This window comes from Haliotis rubra, unplaced genomic scaffold (genome assembly GCF_003918875.1).
Source record: "Haliotis rubra isolate DU_JTF1 unplaced genomic scaffold, ASM391887v1 Scf477, whole genome shotgun sequence".
Classification (NCBI taxonomy): domain Eukaryota; kingdom Metazoa; phylum Mollusca; class Gastropoda; order Lepetellida; family Haliotidae; genus Haliotis; species Haliotis rubra.
This window is the reverse complement of record NW_025767165.1, coordinates 289,080-305,371: the sequence shown is the minus strand read 5'-3', so window position 1 is coordinate 305,371 and position 16,292 is coordinate 289,080. Positions and strand designations below refer to the sequence as shown.

The 16,292-nt window shown below is 40.5% G+C and overlaps 2 long non-coding RNA genes across 2 annotated transcripts; one reads left to right on the top strand and one right to left on the bottom strand.

Moving 5' to 3' along the window:
* Positions 1–766: 766 nt before the first annotated feature.
* Positions 767–2,336, bottom strand: LOC124290894. Its single transcript, XR_006902074.1, has 3 exons — positions 2,229–2,336; positions 1,576–1,688; positions 767–886 (listed from the first exon to the last, which is right to left on the bottom strand). It is a non-coding gene; the product is annotated as an uncharacterized LOC124290894 (long non-coding RNA).
* LOC124290893 lies at positions 1,240–14,807 on the top strand. The gene is made up of 3 exons (XR_006902073.1): positions 1,240–1,341; positions 2,389–2,394; positions 14,797–14,807. It is a non-coding gene; the product is annotated as an uncharacterized LOC124290893 (long non-coding RNA).
* Positions 14,808–16,292: the final 1,485 nt, after the last annotated feature.

The window sequence follows — 16,292 nt, the reverse complement described above, 5'->3', positions numbered from 1 at the left end:
TTTCGAGCGGATGGGTGATCTCACCTCACGACTTTCAACAATCCAAGTGCCTTCAAGCATGTATTTTTAAGGTATTTAATATTGGGTAAGAAAGTCAAATGAGAATCAAAGATAAAACCCAAGAACAACCCTTCACAACCTTGATGGGGCTGCCATTTAAAAATAGTTCTGGATATTTATGCGGTCTATATTTTCTGCAGAAATTAAGCAACTCTTTTTCTGATAAATTCCAACTGACCTTTTGTGGATTTTACTGAGACAGTTGTAACTGCCTCTCTGTTGTATGCATATTTTACCACCTCAGGAAAGATCAAAATCATCCACGAAGTGATCCATGAACTGAATCAGTTACAACCATTGAAAGACTATTTATTCTTATACTAAATAATGTTACTGCATTGTGGTAAATGAGTCATCGTTTTAGCTGACCATCCCCTGAATGATGTCTGTCATCATCAAGAAGTCGCATGTCCAGGACACCGCCATTTTGTCTTACTGTGGTTTATTATGTTTGTTTACATCATTACTGTATGTCAGTCTGATATTCTTACTGCACCTGTAGTTAGTGCCCCAAGGAAGATACGCATGCTTTCTATGCTTGATTCATCGTTGTAGACTATCAATCATTGCTCGACATATGTTTGTTAGTAATTGCATTCGTTTGTGTATAATCGATTAAGATGTTTTGCCAGCGGTTTTCGTCTGCATTCTGAGCAAGCTCCAATATTGTCAGTTGTTATCCTCGTGTCCCTACCTCTGTGCATAATACAATCCCAAGCAAGAAGCTTATCCCGCACACACCGGCTGTCACAAGATGGCGTCTTTTGGTTAAAGCGGCCGGATATTTGTCTACCATGGCTGTTGTAAGGACCTCAATATTCATAAACTGAAAACAATATTCATTTAATGAGCATGTGCATTTGTTTCGAAATTATTGACCCACAGAATTAAGAACATAGACATATATTTCTTTCCATTCGTTCATTTAATGAGGTATGAGATTTTGGAAGATTAGTGATGTTTGCCAATTATTTATATACCAGAAGCGGAATGAAACAATTTTCATCTTAAATCCATAACGCTATTGTATATATTGAATACATACTACAAGAAGTGTCGAATTTGGATCAGTCAGGGTATCCACAGGCCCTCGTGTGTTTGCGAGGATTAAAGATAATTAGTATTAACTCTTTCCAGATGACTCCCGACTCGAAATGCTTCACAGTACAATACATCAACACTCGTGACACCTACCAATTCTTTATTGTTATTTTTGCAAGTCGACTGAAAGCCGGTTTTGACCCTCAACTAAACGATCTAGTCACAAATGGATGACGATAGGTCCGCACAAAACGGGTGCGTGAGCGAAGCAAGTCCTCTGATTGGTCGACATTTACAGTTACTGCTTTTCGTTTGTGAAGCCATTGCTTGAAACAAATTCTTACATTTCCAAGTCAAGCAGGTGACGAAATTCAAAATTCCCGCGAATTCATGCAGAATGTGCAGATTTACAAGCGTCGACCAGTCAGAAATGATACAATGATATTTTCACTCGTTCAGTGTGGGCGATCTTACCTGTGAATCAAGTCCGGCTGTAAGCAACACCAGGAAGAATAGAAATGACCAGACTTGTGGCATTGGAAGTTGGAATAAAGCTTCTGGATACACAACAAAGGCCAATCCTGGACCTGCCAAGTATTGACAATCCATCTTAGTTCTAAACTTTGGCAGCTGAGATATGTCACAAGCGTTCTTGAAAATAGTACAAATATACTAGAGTCGAAGAGAAAATTTGCTTTGTTAATTTTCTCTCCAAATTTGAAAACATAACAATGAAAACTTACCTTGTAAACTTTAATAGGACATTGCGATCATATGAAGAGAGCAGAACCGCATGTCTATGACATTGACGTTACGAGTCAAAATGCGGGTAGGTGTCAAGCACTAATGTCACAATCTCAGTTACGTGTATGCATGAACAACAGTGCAGCATGTGTTTTCTCCGGATCTGGCGTAGAGACCATTCATCAGTCCAATACTTTCACCTCCAAGGAATAATTAAATAGGAGAGGGGTTTCCGCCTCTTGACGTAAGAAATCACCAACGACACGTGCACCGTGGGACCAAGCATTGTAGTCTATGAAGACTGGTCATGTGTTAAGTATTAAGCACGAAATTGTGTTTGTATACTAGTATTAAACACGACTTTGGACCTTTACAATACTCACCACTGGAAACCACTTTTGAAATAGAAACACCAGTCTTCTCCGACATGACGCCAAGGGTAGCGAATATGACAAATCCAGCGAAGATGCTTGTTCCTTCTGATACAGCAGTCACGATGATGGCGTCTCTGATATATCGTGGGAGAAGAGAAGAGAAGAGAAGGTGTTTGTCGACCACAGAATTTACAAGATGACATGACATGATAAAGAGGTTATCACGCCTGCAGTGTTTTGTCCCTTAAACACGCTTGCGTTATAATTTGCATATCTACATATGAACGACAATGCGTGTTACATTCCTAGTACCACGTCTATGGCAAAACCTCACCAAGCAAGCGAAATGAAATAATACAAAACAAAAGGAAACTCATAAAAAAATTCGGAAAGCCTACCAAGGAATTGCGTACATGATTAATCCAATGTAGCATATCAAATGGCTCATAATTTTACACAATGACTGAAATGAGAAGCGACGTCTACGCTCTGGTTATTAGTGAGTCATCGATGCATTCTTAACGAAAATAGACATCATTATCGCAGTCGATAATTTCTGTCTCCTAAATACAACCACCGCCCAATAGCTGGAATATTGCGTAGTGCGGCGTAAAACTATACTCACTCACTCACCTCAACACAACATACCATGCAGGAAGCAAATGTACTGTAAGTCCCCATGGTCCCTGGTATGGTGATCTACCTTCAGTTGTTAGCGGTCTATAGCCTGTTTTTACATTGTCTTGTCATTTCTAGATAACATGTTTTAGATTTCATGACTAGTTTTAAAGGGATATGTGTGATTACACTATTAGTTTTACTGTTCTTTGTCAACAGGTTTTACTTTCTAATTTTATTGAAATATGATGTGATCATTAATTGTTCTCGTCACGATATGGCGGAAATATTGCCGATGTGACTTTAAATATTAACTCACTCACTCACTAACACAACATAATACCCCTCTTTCAATATGTTTATTGCCAAAATTTCGTGAATTTGACGGATCGGTGAAAACATTATGTTTGGTGTTATTGTGACTTGTACCGTATGTTCTTGTGTTTTCACAGGTAATTGCCTTGTCTATGCATGTGTCTGTGATTGGTGCCATCGATAAGTGAGAATGCGCTTACAAATTGAGATTTCCCTACAATAATATTAGGGTTTACCTAAGACACGGTTCCTTGATCCATCCTGTACATGAAGATTCCTTGGTAGGCTGACCGAATCTTTGTCTGCTGTCCGAATCTTTTTGCTGGTTTTCATTTGATTTCATTTTAAAAAGTTTTCATTTCACTTTAATTGTCTGACTTGAGGTTTTGCCATGGATGTGGTACCAGGAACCTTTTCATTTACACTATTTGATGGTGATGCACATGCCCATGAACAAGTCGGAATCGAGATCCGTTCACAATACTATCAGGATTTACCTTAGACAGGGTTCATGGAACTGGCTGTAGCTGGAAGCAGTTCCAATCATTCCCCAGCCCACAGCCAGGGAGAACATCACCTGGATACACGCTTCAAGCCATACCTGTTGAACATGCACAATATTATTCACCGTAAAGCAGTTGTAATTTTAAGACATTGTTTCTGTTAAGATTCAGTAGAGTAAAGTGAGAGAGTTAGGTTTAGGCTGCCTTTAGAAATATTCCAGTACTCAAGTGAGTGAGTGTAGTTTTACTCACTTAAATAACAACCAGTACCTCACTCACACATTAAACTTGTCTATAACAAACAGTACCTCACTCACTCATTCAACTTGTATATAACGAACAGTACCTCACTCACACATTAAACTTATCTATAATAAACAGAACCTCACTCACACATTAAACTTATCTATAACAAACAGTACCTAACTCACTCATTCAACTTATATATAACAGTACCTCACTCACACATTAAACTTAATTATATAAACAGTACCTCATTCACACACTAAACATACCTAACAAACAACAACTCACTCATTAAGCATATATACAGAAAACAACACCTCACTCACTCAAACATTGAGCTTATATATAGCCACCAACATTAAAAACTGCCTTTGTTGTAACTCATTCGTCATCATTACGCTAATGACTTTAACACACCTGTGCGTGGAGGAGTCTACTGAAGTCTGGTGTGAGGTAGTACAGCAGACCAGCTCCAGCTCCCGGCAGCATCAGCATCCTTATGAAGATGGTCACCAGAAGAATGTATGGAACTATTGCCGTCACATACACAACCTTTCAACAGGATGAAATACCTTCAGCATCCACATTGCAAGCCCAACACAGTCTTTAATAGCGTTATAAGTCGTTCGTTATGAACTTTTACAAGCGTTATGTTTTACAATCAGGCCTAGAAACTGAAAAAGCAGGTATATGAGTGAGTCACATCGGTGAGTTACATCGGCAATATCTCAGACATATCGTGATGAAAACAATTTATACAATAAAAAGTGAAAACATTTGGATGATTAAATTCTGTCGACGATGGACAGTAAAAATACTATAGAATCACAGATATAAATATAAACTAGCGAGCAAAGGTAAAACATTCCAATAAGAGAAGACAATACAGTATAAAATACAGGCTATAGATCGCTAACAACTGAAGGTAGATCACTATACTAGGAACCATGGGGACTTAGAGTACTTTTGCTACCAAAGCAGGTATGTATGCTGTTACAAGCAGCCCCATATACTGTCATAATAATTCACACCAATTACACACACTCACACACGCGAAGCAAGAAATCAAGAGCGTTCATACATCTGCAAAAAGTATCCTTCCAGGCAAATAGTTCCAGATTATACCTACTTTCTCTATAGACTTTATTCCAGAAACCATACAGAGACATACAATGATGTAGGAAGCAAAGAGACAGCCGACCATGTGCCACTGCACCGACCCAACCTCCTCCAAACCACTGGAAATACCTAGTGCGTTGTACCTACAACACAAGTGTCAGCTTCTACATTATCTTCAGTGTTATGCATACATGTTAGTGTCGCAGGGACCTGTGAAGACCATACGACTCTATCAAACCAATAGCCAAAGACAGAGCCAAGGCAACACATCGCCGACGACCTGGAGAGACTTGAAAAGATCCAATTTAGAATTGATCTTCAGTAACACATGCTTGTCGTAAGAGGCGACTAACGGGATCGGGTGATCAGGTTCGCTGACCTGCTTGACACATCGTATAACAATTGCATAGATCCATGTTCACGCTGTTGGTCAAGGGACTGTCTGGTCCAAACTCGATTATTTACAAATGTCATCTAATTGCCTCAGCGCATATGATATCGAAAAAACGTCTGTACCCATACTGTCTCAAACTCCCAATGTATATCATATTGCTAATGAAATTACACCGTTCAAAATCTAAGTAATACATTTAAACAAGAAGTGGGCGTCCCCATGGGCAGCAATTGAGCTCCCCTCCTTGCGGGTCTTTTTCTTTATACATATGAATCAGAATTTGAGAGCAGGTTGTCAAAATAAGAACTAAGTCATCTGACCAAGAAGGTTAATGTCAGCTTTGAGTGTATTTAACCAGACTTCGTTTTGTGCATTGTGGTCTTGGTGCATGTCTCAGTATTATGAGATAGCCTCACGTGTTTCATTTTTTCAAACTGAGCATATAGGTTCACTGTGTCAAAACATAATAAAAATCCTCTGTATGTCCAAAGGGATGACTTAAACTTCCAACAGTCAAGCTCTATTCCAACTGCTCCATCCTTTGGTGTTTACATTTCACAATATCTGGGGCCCAATAGAGATACTTTTATCACCAAGATGTGAACGAGCATCATACACCTCTTGCTCAGGAGTTGTTCGATCAAGGCTATAATATTATTCAAGACTTCATTTAAGCTTTCAAAAAGTCTTAAAGTGGACGTGTAGTAAATATATAAAATTGACGCATCATTGACAAAAATTATGGGGGGTGGAATTCCCCAATTTTGACTTGATTTTGTGAAAAATTGCACATGTTTATCGACTTTTCTTTTTGCACAAATAACTTTATGGATGTGGAAAAGGTTTCGTCGCTTTAATTTACATTATGGGACAGTATTTTATTGCAACAACGCATATTTTATCTTTGTGGATGTGAAAAAGGGTTTGTCAGTTTTATTTACACATTCAAGCATTATCTTATGGCAACAATGCCTATCGTATCTTTATGGATGTGAAAAAGTGTTTGTCACATTTATTTACATTTTCAAACATTATGTTATCGCAACAATGTGTATCGTATCTTTATGGATGTGGAAACGGTTTTTTACGCTTGTATTTACATTTTCCGACAGTATCTTATCGCAACAATGCGTACCGTATCTTTAAGGATGTAGAAGAGATTTTGTTGCTTTTATTTACTTTTCGTATATTATCTATTTGCCACTACACGCATTGTATCTTTATGGATGCGGTATAGGTTTCATCACTTTTATTTACATTTTCAAACATGATCGTATCGCAGCTACGCGTATCGTATCTTTATGGACGTTGAAAGAGTTTATCGCTTTTAATTTCGGATATTAACTAATCGCATCAACCCATATCGTATCGAAGAGTGAGTGAGTGAGTGAGTGAGTGAGTTTAGTTTTTTGCCGCACTCAGCAATATTCCAGCTATATGGCGGCGGTCGTATCGAAGAAACGCATTATGTAACCATACTGCCAAAACTCCTCAGCAGCAGTATGAGCCAGTGTGTCGTTCTCCCACAACTCTCCCTCGGGTCTGGATGCATTGCCTACAAATGTCCTGTTGCTGTTGAAGGTGCCAATCGTCACAGCCTCCACACACAGATCAGTGTTCCAGCTGTTGCCACAAGTTGTCCAGGGCAGAACGCTGGAACAGGACTTCACCATGTAATAAATGGGCCACGCCAGGAGGATATTGTAGCTTGGGATGAAGACAGTGCACGTCAAAAGAGTCCCGATGCCAACGCCTAAATATAATAAATCATAATGACATTCAGTCATGACATTCGTGTTTGATTTCTTTTTGTGACTACTAAACGTAGTAGGATATATGTATTTATGTTAATTCTGTAATCAATGTTCCAGTAATGATCAATTATGCTTTAAGGCAGTAAGAGATGGGGGAAAATATTTATGCATGTATATCAACCTCTCTTCACTGAAAGTTCCAGTTAAACTTTCTACTCTTAATAGAGTACCAAATCCATAGTAATGGACAATGTCAGCCCAACTGAAGCTTTTGAAAATATTATATCCCCGAGGTAGCTTCAGAGAAAGGTTGTTTGCGAGAACCTCAAGGATTAACATTCCTGTACATGTGTCATATTCTTCAACAACTATTAAATTCTTTTCCACAAAAAGGAATATATGTTCATCTTTAGACTGTTACTTGTATAGACGTTTTCGAGATCTGGATGATGAGATGTGCCAACCTTTCAATATAGGACAAAACTCTCCACGCGCGAGGGTTGCCATTCCCGAGAACTGAGAAAGGGCTGCCTCCAGGAAGAACATTGGGAATCAATCACAAAGAGGCAGAGTAAGAACGGCAGGAGGAAAGCTCCTGTTGAAGAAACAAATGATTTCATTAGTGTCGAGGATCTTAATAAGATCATGTATTCAACATAGGGTATATAATACAATACAATACACAATACGTATCCAAATTCATCTGATGTTATTCCATGTAAAGATCCGAGAGTTAGAGTTTATCTGAAGCAACCCATACTTGTCATACGTAACATTTATTGCTTGTCGTTGGATGCAACTGACGGTATCGGACGGTCAGTGTCGCTGATTTGGATTGAGCATGTCACTGTACGATACTCATGATGTCGATCACTGCATAGATTATCTAGTCTAGACTTTCTGGACTGGAATATTGACGGGCCGCGGGCATGCTGCAGGGATATGGTTAAACAAAGAAACGAACAAAGCGATAGGGTTTACCTCCACCGTTCCTGTTGCAGATATAAAGGAACCTCCACAAATTTCCAAATCCCACGCAACATCCAACTAAGGAAAGAAGGTAGCTCAGACGTGAATTCCACTTGACTCTCTGCTGCAGAGTTGTACTGCAGCCATCGTTTTCAGATTTACCCTCAGTCATCTCGTACACGTCTATAGTATCAGGATCGTTACAGGGATCCATTGTCTCCTCTTTGCTAGGCAGTGCCATCTAGTAGACGAGTGAGAAAGCATATCACATAACAGCGATGTCATATTCAATTTTTAGCCTGAAACTCATGCAGATGATGTGTGAAGATGCTAACTAAAAGAAGTGTCAGTAAAATGCCAGAATAACTCAATTTAACGACATCCACGCTGACACTTGGTCATGAACAGTCCTGCGTTGGAGTGAGTGAGTTAAGATTTAAAGTCACATCGGCAATATTTCAGCCATATCGTGACTAAAACTAGTTCTAAAATTATAATACATACATATAATATTGAAAACCCTGTCAACGAAGAACAGTAAAACCACTAGATTATCACAGATTGAGTTAAAACTAGCTAGCATATATCTTTAAAAGTAGAAAAAAAATTCTGGACAATACAATGTAAAATTAGGCTATAGATTGCCAACAACTGAAGGTAGATCACCATACTAGGGACCATGGGGACTTACAGTGCCTTTGCTACCTGCATGGACTCCTGCGTTGGAAATCTAAAGCAGAGGGTATATATGATTTTTATATGAAATTGTGAATCACAATATGACTTGTTGAGATTTGGTTGCTTGGTTGGTGTTTAACACCGCACTCAGCAATATTCCAGCTATATGGCAGCGGACTGTAAATAATCGAGTCTGGCCGAGACAGACCAGTCATCAACAGCATGAGCATCGATCTACGCAGTTGGGATACGATGACATGTCAGCAACTTGACCACATGATCGCCTCTTACGACAAGCATAGGATCAATTCTTCAGCAACCCATGCTTGTCGTAAGAGGCGACTAACGACATCTGTTTGAGAATTGATTCCAGCTGATTAGTTTGAAGAAGAATAGTGTGAATTGAAGTACTCCTCGAGACCGAAATTTGTTATTACACAGCGGAGAGGACACTTAGAACCACACTCTGACACCGACCTCCACCCCAAAAAACACAACACCAAAAAGCAACAAACAAAAAACACACACACAAAATCCATACGATAACCGAAACAACAGAAACGAAAAAAGGACACGAAAACAACAAACTAAAACAACATTCCTTTCAGAACCGTCTACGACATAACAGACACAGCTTTGTTTCAAAATGACCTTAAACCCGTTAAATTGTTTCCTACAAACCAAGGAAAAGTAGGAGTCGAGGTAGTTTTCACCTGTACTGAAACATTATTTTGCTCTCCTGGTATCACCACTATTTAAATAGTGATTCATCAATTCAAACTGCCAGGCCGTGGAGAATTACTACATGTTTACATGATTTAACTTTATCACTTGCTTTAGTCACGATAGCACGGTTAATGTAAGGGATCTTGATTATCTGCCTAAACGTATTCATTGGATAAATCAGTGAGTAAACATTTAAAGTCACATCAGCACTGCATTAGGCATATCATGACCAGAACCAGTTATATTAAATATGTAACTCAGACTGTGTCCTGTAGGTAAAGGGCAGCAAAACAATATGTACATCAGAAAAGTAGGCTTCAGACAACCAGCAACCAAAGCTGCTCCATACATGACGGACCATGGGAATGTGAGTGGGTTAAATTTAACGTCACCTCGGCGCTGTTTCAGCCACATAGTGAAAAGGCTTTGCATATGTAGCCGAGGTCGCCTGGGGAATTTCGGCTCTGAGCCGTTGGGTACAAGACAAAACAATGGTGATGATGTTATGATTTTATTATGAGGCTGTTGCTGAGGTATCTGAAGAAAGAAAAGATGTTTCCACCTCAGCAACAGCAATTGGAGTGAGTAAATTATTAAATTTACATTAACTATATTATGCATTGTAAACAAGTATCAGTTTTTGCTCTGTTTATGAGTCCTATGGTGTTTATGTTTTGAAACATCACAACAAAACGCACCATCCGTAAAATACCCGTATTTAACAGCATGATTTTCAAATTCGGCGTGTAGTGTCACAGAATACACAATTCACATGTAATGCACGTGGAAGTCGGGGATCAGATAGTCTCAATGGTGGGTATAAAAGGTTGATCGCTGTCTGTCGATTATTCACTGTATTTGGAATATTGTTGACGAACGCAAAATGCCACGTCTAAGTGAAGCCATATCGCCACTGGTTTGCTTGAAGCTGGCCAGCCTCAACGTGCAGTTGCCCGACGCATGAATGTTCACCATAGCACCATTTCACGGCTCTGGGAGAGATATCGCCGGCAGAATTTGGTAGCAGATGCCCCTCGTAGTGGGCGACACCGAGCGACCACTGCGGCGCAGGATCGCTACATCCGGGTACATCACTTGCATCATCGAACAGCTACGGCGACCAGTACCGCTCGACAAATACCCGGATAGAGGAGGCTTTCTGCACAGACCGTCAGGAACAGGTTGAGAGAGGTTGGTTTACGTGCCAGCCCTTTTTTTTATTTTGGCCCTGTGCTTCGACAACAACATCGTCGACATTGAGTTCAATGGTGCACCAACGTACAGGCCTGGAACCTACTGAATTGGCGTAGAATCTGGTTCAGTGCCGAATCACGATTTCTATTGGAACAACGCGATGGAAGAATGCGGGTGTACAGACGTCGACGTGAACATTTCGCCGACGCTTGCGTTCCCCAAGTTGGCAGATTCGGCCGGGGCAGTGTTATGATGTGTGGAACGATTACCGGCCGTAGGAGAAGTGTCAAGGCAACCTGACAGCTCAACGGTACTGTGATGAAATCCTACGCCCACACCTCCTTCCAATCATTGATCGCCAGAGGGAGTTGTTTCAATATGACAATGCCAGGCCCCACACAGCACGTCACACTAGCGAATTCCTCCAGAACTACAACATCAATGTGCTCCCCTGGCCCTCAAGATCACCGGACTTAAACCCGATCGAACATCTGTGGGATGCCCTGGACAGACGGGTGCGACGCCTTAACCCTCAGCCCCAGACACTTCAGCAACTCGCACAGGCACTACAGGCAGAGTAGGCTGCGATTGGGCAACACGAGATTCTGAGACTTATGCGTTCGATGCCGAGACGATGCCGTGCAGTTCTGTATGCCCACGGTGGTCACACAACGAATTGACTTTAGCGCCACCAGACGTCTCCATGTGACACTCAAACTGACTTTCCTCGAGTTGGTGCCAAAGACGGATAAGTCTGCATTCCCAGTGTGTACTTTCGCTATATTTCATTGACTCATAAAGCCTACAAGATGTTTCAAAATAAACATAAAAATACAGTTGAAATTCCTATATGCGTTTCTTTTTGGGAGAGTATATTATAAAACCTGTCGTCAAATAACAGTAAAACAACTAGACTATCACAGTGAGAATTAAAACTAGCATGTACAGTTAAAACTAATAGCATTATTTGTACAATACGTAATATGAAAACGCTATAGATCCCCAACAACTGAAGGTGGATCCCCATAGTAGGGACCACGGGACTTTTGCTACCTGCATGGACATGATTCGCGTATCGTTACGAGGTGATTTCTAAAGCGTAACGCAAAGGTTAGTACAGGAATGTGAACTTCAAGAAATCCATGATATTTTGGCATTAGTAAATGATCGCACAAGTACAATGAATTTCTGAAAACTTATATTGACTCACATAATTTATTACTGACATCCCAACAGTGCTATACACTGGGACAAATAAGTGGCAGAAGTAACTAGTAACATTGGACTCACGACTTTCCGGACGCACGAATGTCACTTGCTTACGTCTGTTCTTGACTGTTGAATGGAGTTGGAAGTCGAAAGGAACTGAGAGTTGTAGAATCGGCACATGGCAAGTAGAGGAAGAAATGTCATATTGATTGTATATATGTTTTCAAAAACAAAGCTGAATTCATTACTGCAATAGAATTGAACATACTTACCATTCAGACATATGCACACTGATTGAAAAAAAGTTTTTTAATGTCATTTAATTACCATAATACTGACATAGCAAAGTATCAGATGGAACTTTACGATTTAAATTTGACTAATTATTCAAAATTAGATACCAAACAGCACCACTTCAACTCTAATAAAGTAGACGAATGTATTTCATCAAAGGACACGAGTTCGGTGATGTCTTAATTGACACGTCATGGCTGAAGCAATTATTATTTAATTAACATAATATTGACAAAGTAGAGTACGAGATGAAACTTTGCTCATTAACAAATTACGCATGACTTTCTCTTTGAATAATCTGAAAGAAAATACTTTAAATGATGTGAAACTTCTGTAACATCTGAGGGAACAAGCATTTGTTTTCCCGCAACACCCTTTGAATTTACTGCCACTAACAACCTCAGTTGTTAATTCATTCTAAGATTTATAACTGTATATAGTATGACCAGAAATTATTGAGAATTTTAGGAATATGTTTAATTGGATCTCTAGTATAAACAACCTTGACCAGCTATCAAGTGCTTGGTTTCATTCAAGAGAGACAACTCCGTTAATCCCTTTTCACTTGTTTACTTGCTAGCAGACGACATTTTCAGTGATCCTCAGTATGGATGATTTAGAGAAGGGGAAGTTGATTTTAGAGTTTTATAACAAGGACATCAGATCAGCTAAAGTGATTTCAAGTAGAACAGGCATCCCTTTGTCCTCTGTTTATCGTGTTTTGAAAAATTTTGCAAATGGATATGGCATTGAGCACCAGGGAGGCGCAGGTAGGCCCAGAAAATTGACTGTCGGTGACAGGAGGCGGCTTGGTATTCTTGTTTCTAAAAACAAACGAAGGAGTTTAGAACACTTAAGGCTGGATATGATTGATAGAGGAACTGTGACTGTCTGTAAGGAGACAATTTGAACTGAGCTGCATGCAATGGGTTGGCAGAAAGGTCGAGGAATTCCATCACCGATCATGAAACCTGAACAAAAGTAGCAAAGGTTGAACTGGTGCTTACAGCATAGAAATTTTAACTGGGACAATGTCATTTTCTCAGATGAAAGTTCTGATTGGCTGTTTCCTCCCTAATACACTGAAATTCTGGACCAAACAAACTGAAAAACCTTTGTATCAGAGCCCAAAGTACAGTCCGAATGTTAACCGGTGGGGTGGCATATCTGTGTTAGGGGCAACGCCCCCCTGTGTATTTGAAGGGAATGTGAACAGTGAGCAGTACACATATATTCTCGAAGGACATTTACTTCCGTCTGCTCACGTGTTCTATGGAAATGTTTGGACTTTCACAGGCCTGGTTTCGGACCCAAAATGTGACATTATTAGATTGGCCAAGCTATAGCCCTGACCTAAATCCAATAGAAAATGTTTGGGGACTTATGAAGGAAAGTGTCAATAAGAAAAATCTGACAAATATTGTTGAAATGAAAGACGAGGTGGTCCGATATTGGGACAGCATGGACCACGACTTTCTAACTTCTTTGATCAGTAGTATGCCCCGCCGCATTGAAGCCTGCATTGCTGCCCATGGTGACCTGACAAAATACTAACTGTTCACCTGTTTTTGAATCTGGAGTTACGTTCTGCTAATATTCACATTTAATACGTGAGTAATGAGTGAAAAAATAAAAATAAAAATCTATAAATTCTCAACAATTGCTGGTTCTACTGCTGTGTATATCAGTTAACTGAAGTCCTGTTAAATGACTTTTTGTGAAATTGTATTAAAAAGATCCTTCATATGGACGATCCTCACCTTTCAGTGAAAACCCATTTGTGTATATCGTGTCGTCAATCAAATGTCGCAATTTGATTTCTTCCAGGCTTGAATGACAACCTCAGGAGATTAGTAAGTTAAATTTGATGAAACCTATTGACACCTATATGGTTACCCCACTTCGTTTGCATCAGATTGTGATGAAACATATTGATTCCAACATGGCTGAGTAACCAACAAAAGAGACATCGTATTGGATAGTAGCTAGATCATTATGTTAATGATAATTTCATGATCACGTGACGTGTTATCAATTTTAACCTGGACACACTAAAGAATACCAGACAAAAATTATGAACTACTTAGATTTTGACTATTTACTGGTGGTTGTTTTTAGATTTAGAGTTGGGCTAAACATGACTTAGTCTGACTCTTTAAAGGAGATAAAGAAATCCTTGATGGAGAAGCTCCTACCTTGTCTGCCGAGACTGGCTCCTAAACATGATCCTGTCAACATGGTGGAGTTAATCTAATCTGAGTTTTGAGCACGTTACAGTGAGAGAGCGAGGTTGGACCCTCTCCCCCTGACAAGGAAACATAGCAGCCTCCGCTCCGTGCGCAGCCTGCGCTTTTGGATTTAGCTGACCGTGTCCTTTCCCCTACCACGATCCTAGATCTATTCCCTGTGCTCGAACAACATTCACTTCACGAACATGGCTAAACCCATGGATTGGGGTATGCATCACACGAAGGGACACTATTGTTTAAATGTATACGTGCTTGGATCTGAACGTGCGTGAACTGACTTTGACTGACAAATTTACATTCATTAAGCAGGTCAAAGCAAGTTAAAGAGCATAAAATACTATGAGCATATACCACACAGTGTAAATGTAATTAGGACCATATTTTTCTGTGAAATTATGTTGACATGACACATAATTAATTATACTTTAAATATACTGAGTCAAAAAAGAAACTTCACAAAATGTAATTTGAAAAATAATGAATAATTTTTCTCTGATGATACATCTATGTATCCGAAATGGGGTCCCTATCTTTCGACTCTAGAAAAACGTTAGCAAAACCCACTCAAACCCATCCATTCGTTGTGCAAATGACGTTAGTGCCAAATCAGGTTTTGCACGTGCAGTCGATCACGTGATCTTCGCATCGAAGTTTTCTTCATATGCACGTGTTTGCATTGGCCTCAAGAATTGAAAAAACACTTATAAACCACAGTTCTAACGGTACTTGAAATGCCACGATTGTCAAATGTACAACGTGAACGTGCCGTTGGCATGTTGCAAGCGGGAAGATCAGTTATTGACGTCGCAAGAGCAATGGGATGCAGCCGTCGTACTGTGTATGACTTGCGAGGTCGTCTGCAACAAACTGGCACCGCTTTTGATCGTCCAAGGTCGGGTCGTCCACGTGTGACGTCACGAGCAGAAGACCGTCAAATCGTCCTACGTCACCTACGTGACAGATTTCTGCCGGCTACACGAACTAGGGCTGAGATGTTTAGAGGTCGACTGTCCTCACAGACCATTCGAAATCGGTTGTGGGCTGCCATTCTCCATTCTCGACGTCCATATCGTGGGCCAATATTAAAACCGCTTCATCAACGTCAACGTCTGCTGTGTGCCCAACGTAACCTCCGATGGACCCAGAGAGACTGGAATCGAGTCGTCTTTAGCGATGAATCCAGGTTTACCCTCAGATTCGCGGACGGCAGGCATAGAGTCTGGAGACGACGTCGTGAACGGTATGCCCAATGTTGTGTACAGTAAGTCGACAGATTCGGGGGCGGAAGTTGCATGGTGTGGGGTGCTTTCTGTGGGAACAACCGTTCCCGACTTCTGGTCATCCGTGGAAACCTCACAGCTGCTGCTCACCGCGACCAGGGGCTCACCCCTGAACTCGTTCCTTTCATAGCGGCTCATGGCCCAGGTCTACAGTTCCAGCATGATGATGCTCGGCCGCATAGCGCGATGTTGACACGAAATTTCTTTCCAAACGCTGGAATCAACGTCATTGACTGGCCATCGAGGTCCCCTCACCTTAATCCAATAGAGCACGTTTGAAATGCACTTGGGAGAAGGCTTCGTGGTCTTAGGAACCAACCTCAGAATTTGCAGGAACTTGGCGCTGCCTTGCAAGAGCAATGGCGCAGAATCCCCAACCACGTGTTCACAAGCATCAGGCAGTCGTTGAGGAGACGGTGTTTGGCAGTGGTGAATGCTCGGGGCGGCCATACACGATATTGAACTGAGAAATTTCGCATTTTTATTCTTGTGACTTGACATTCTGTATACCCATGTTTTGGACCG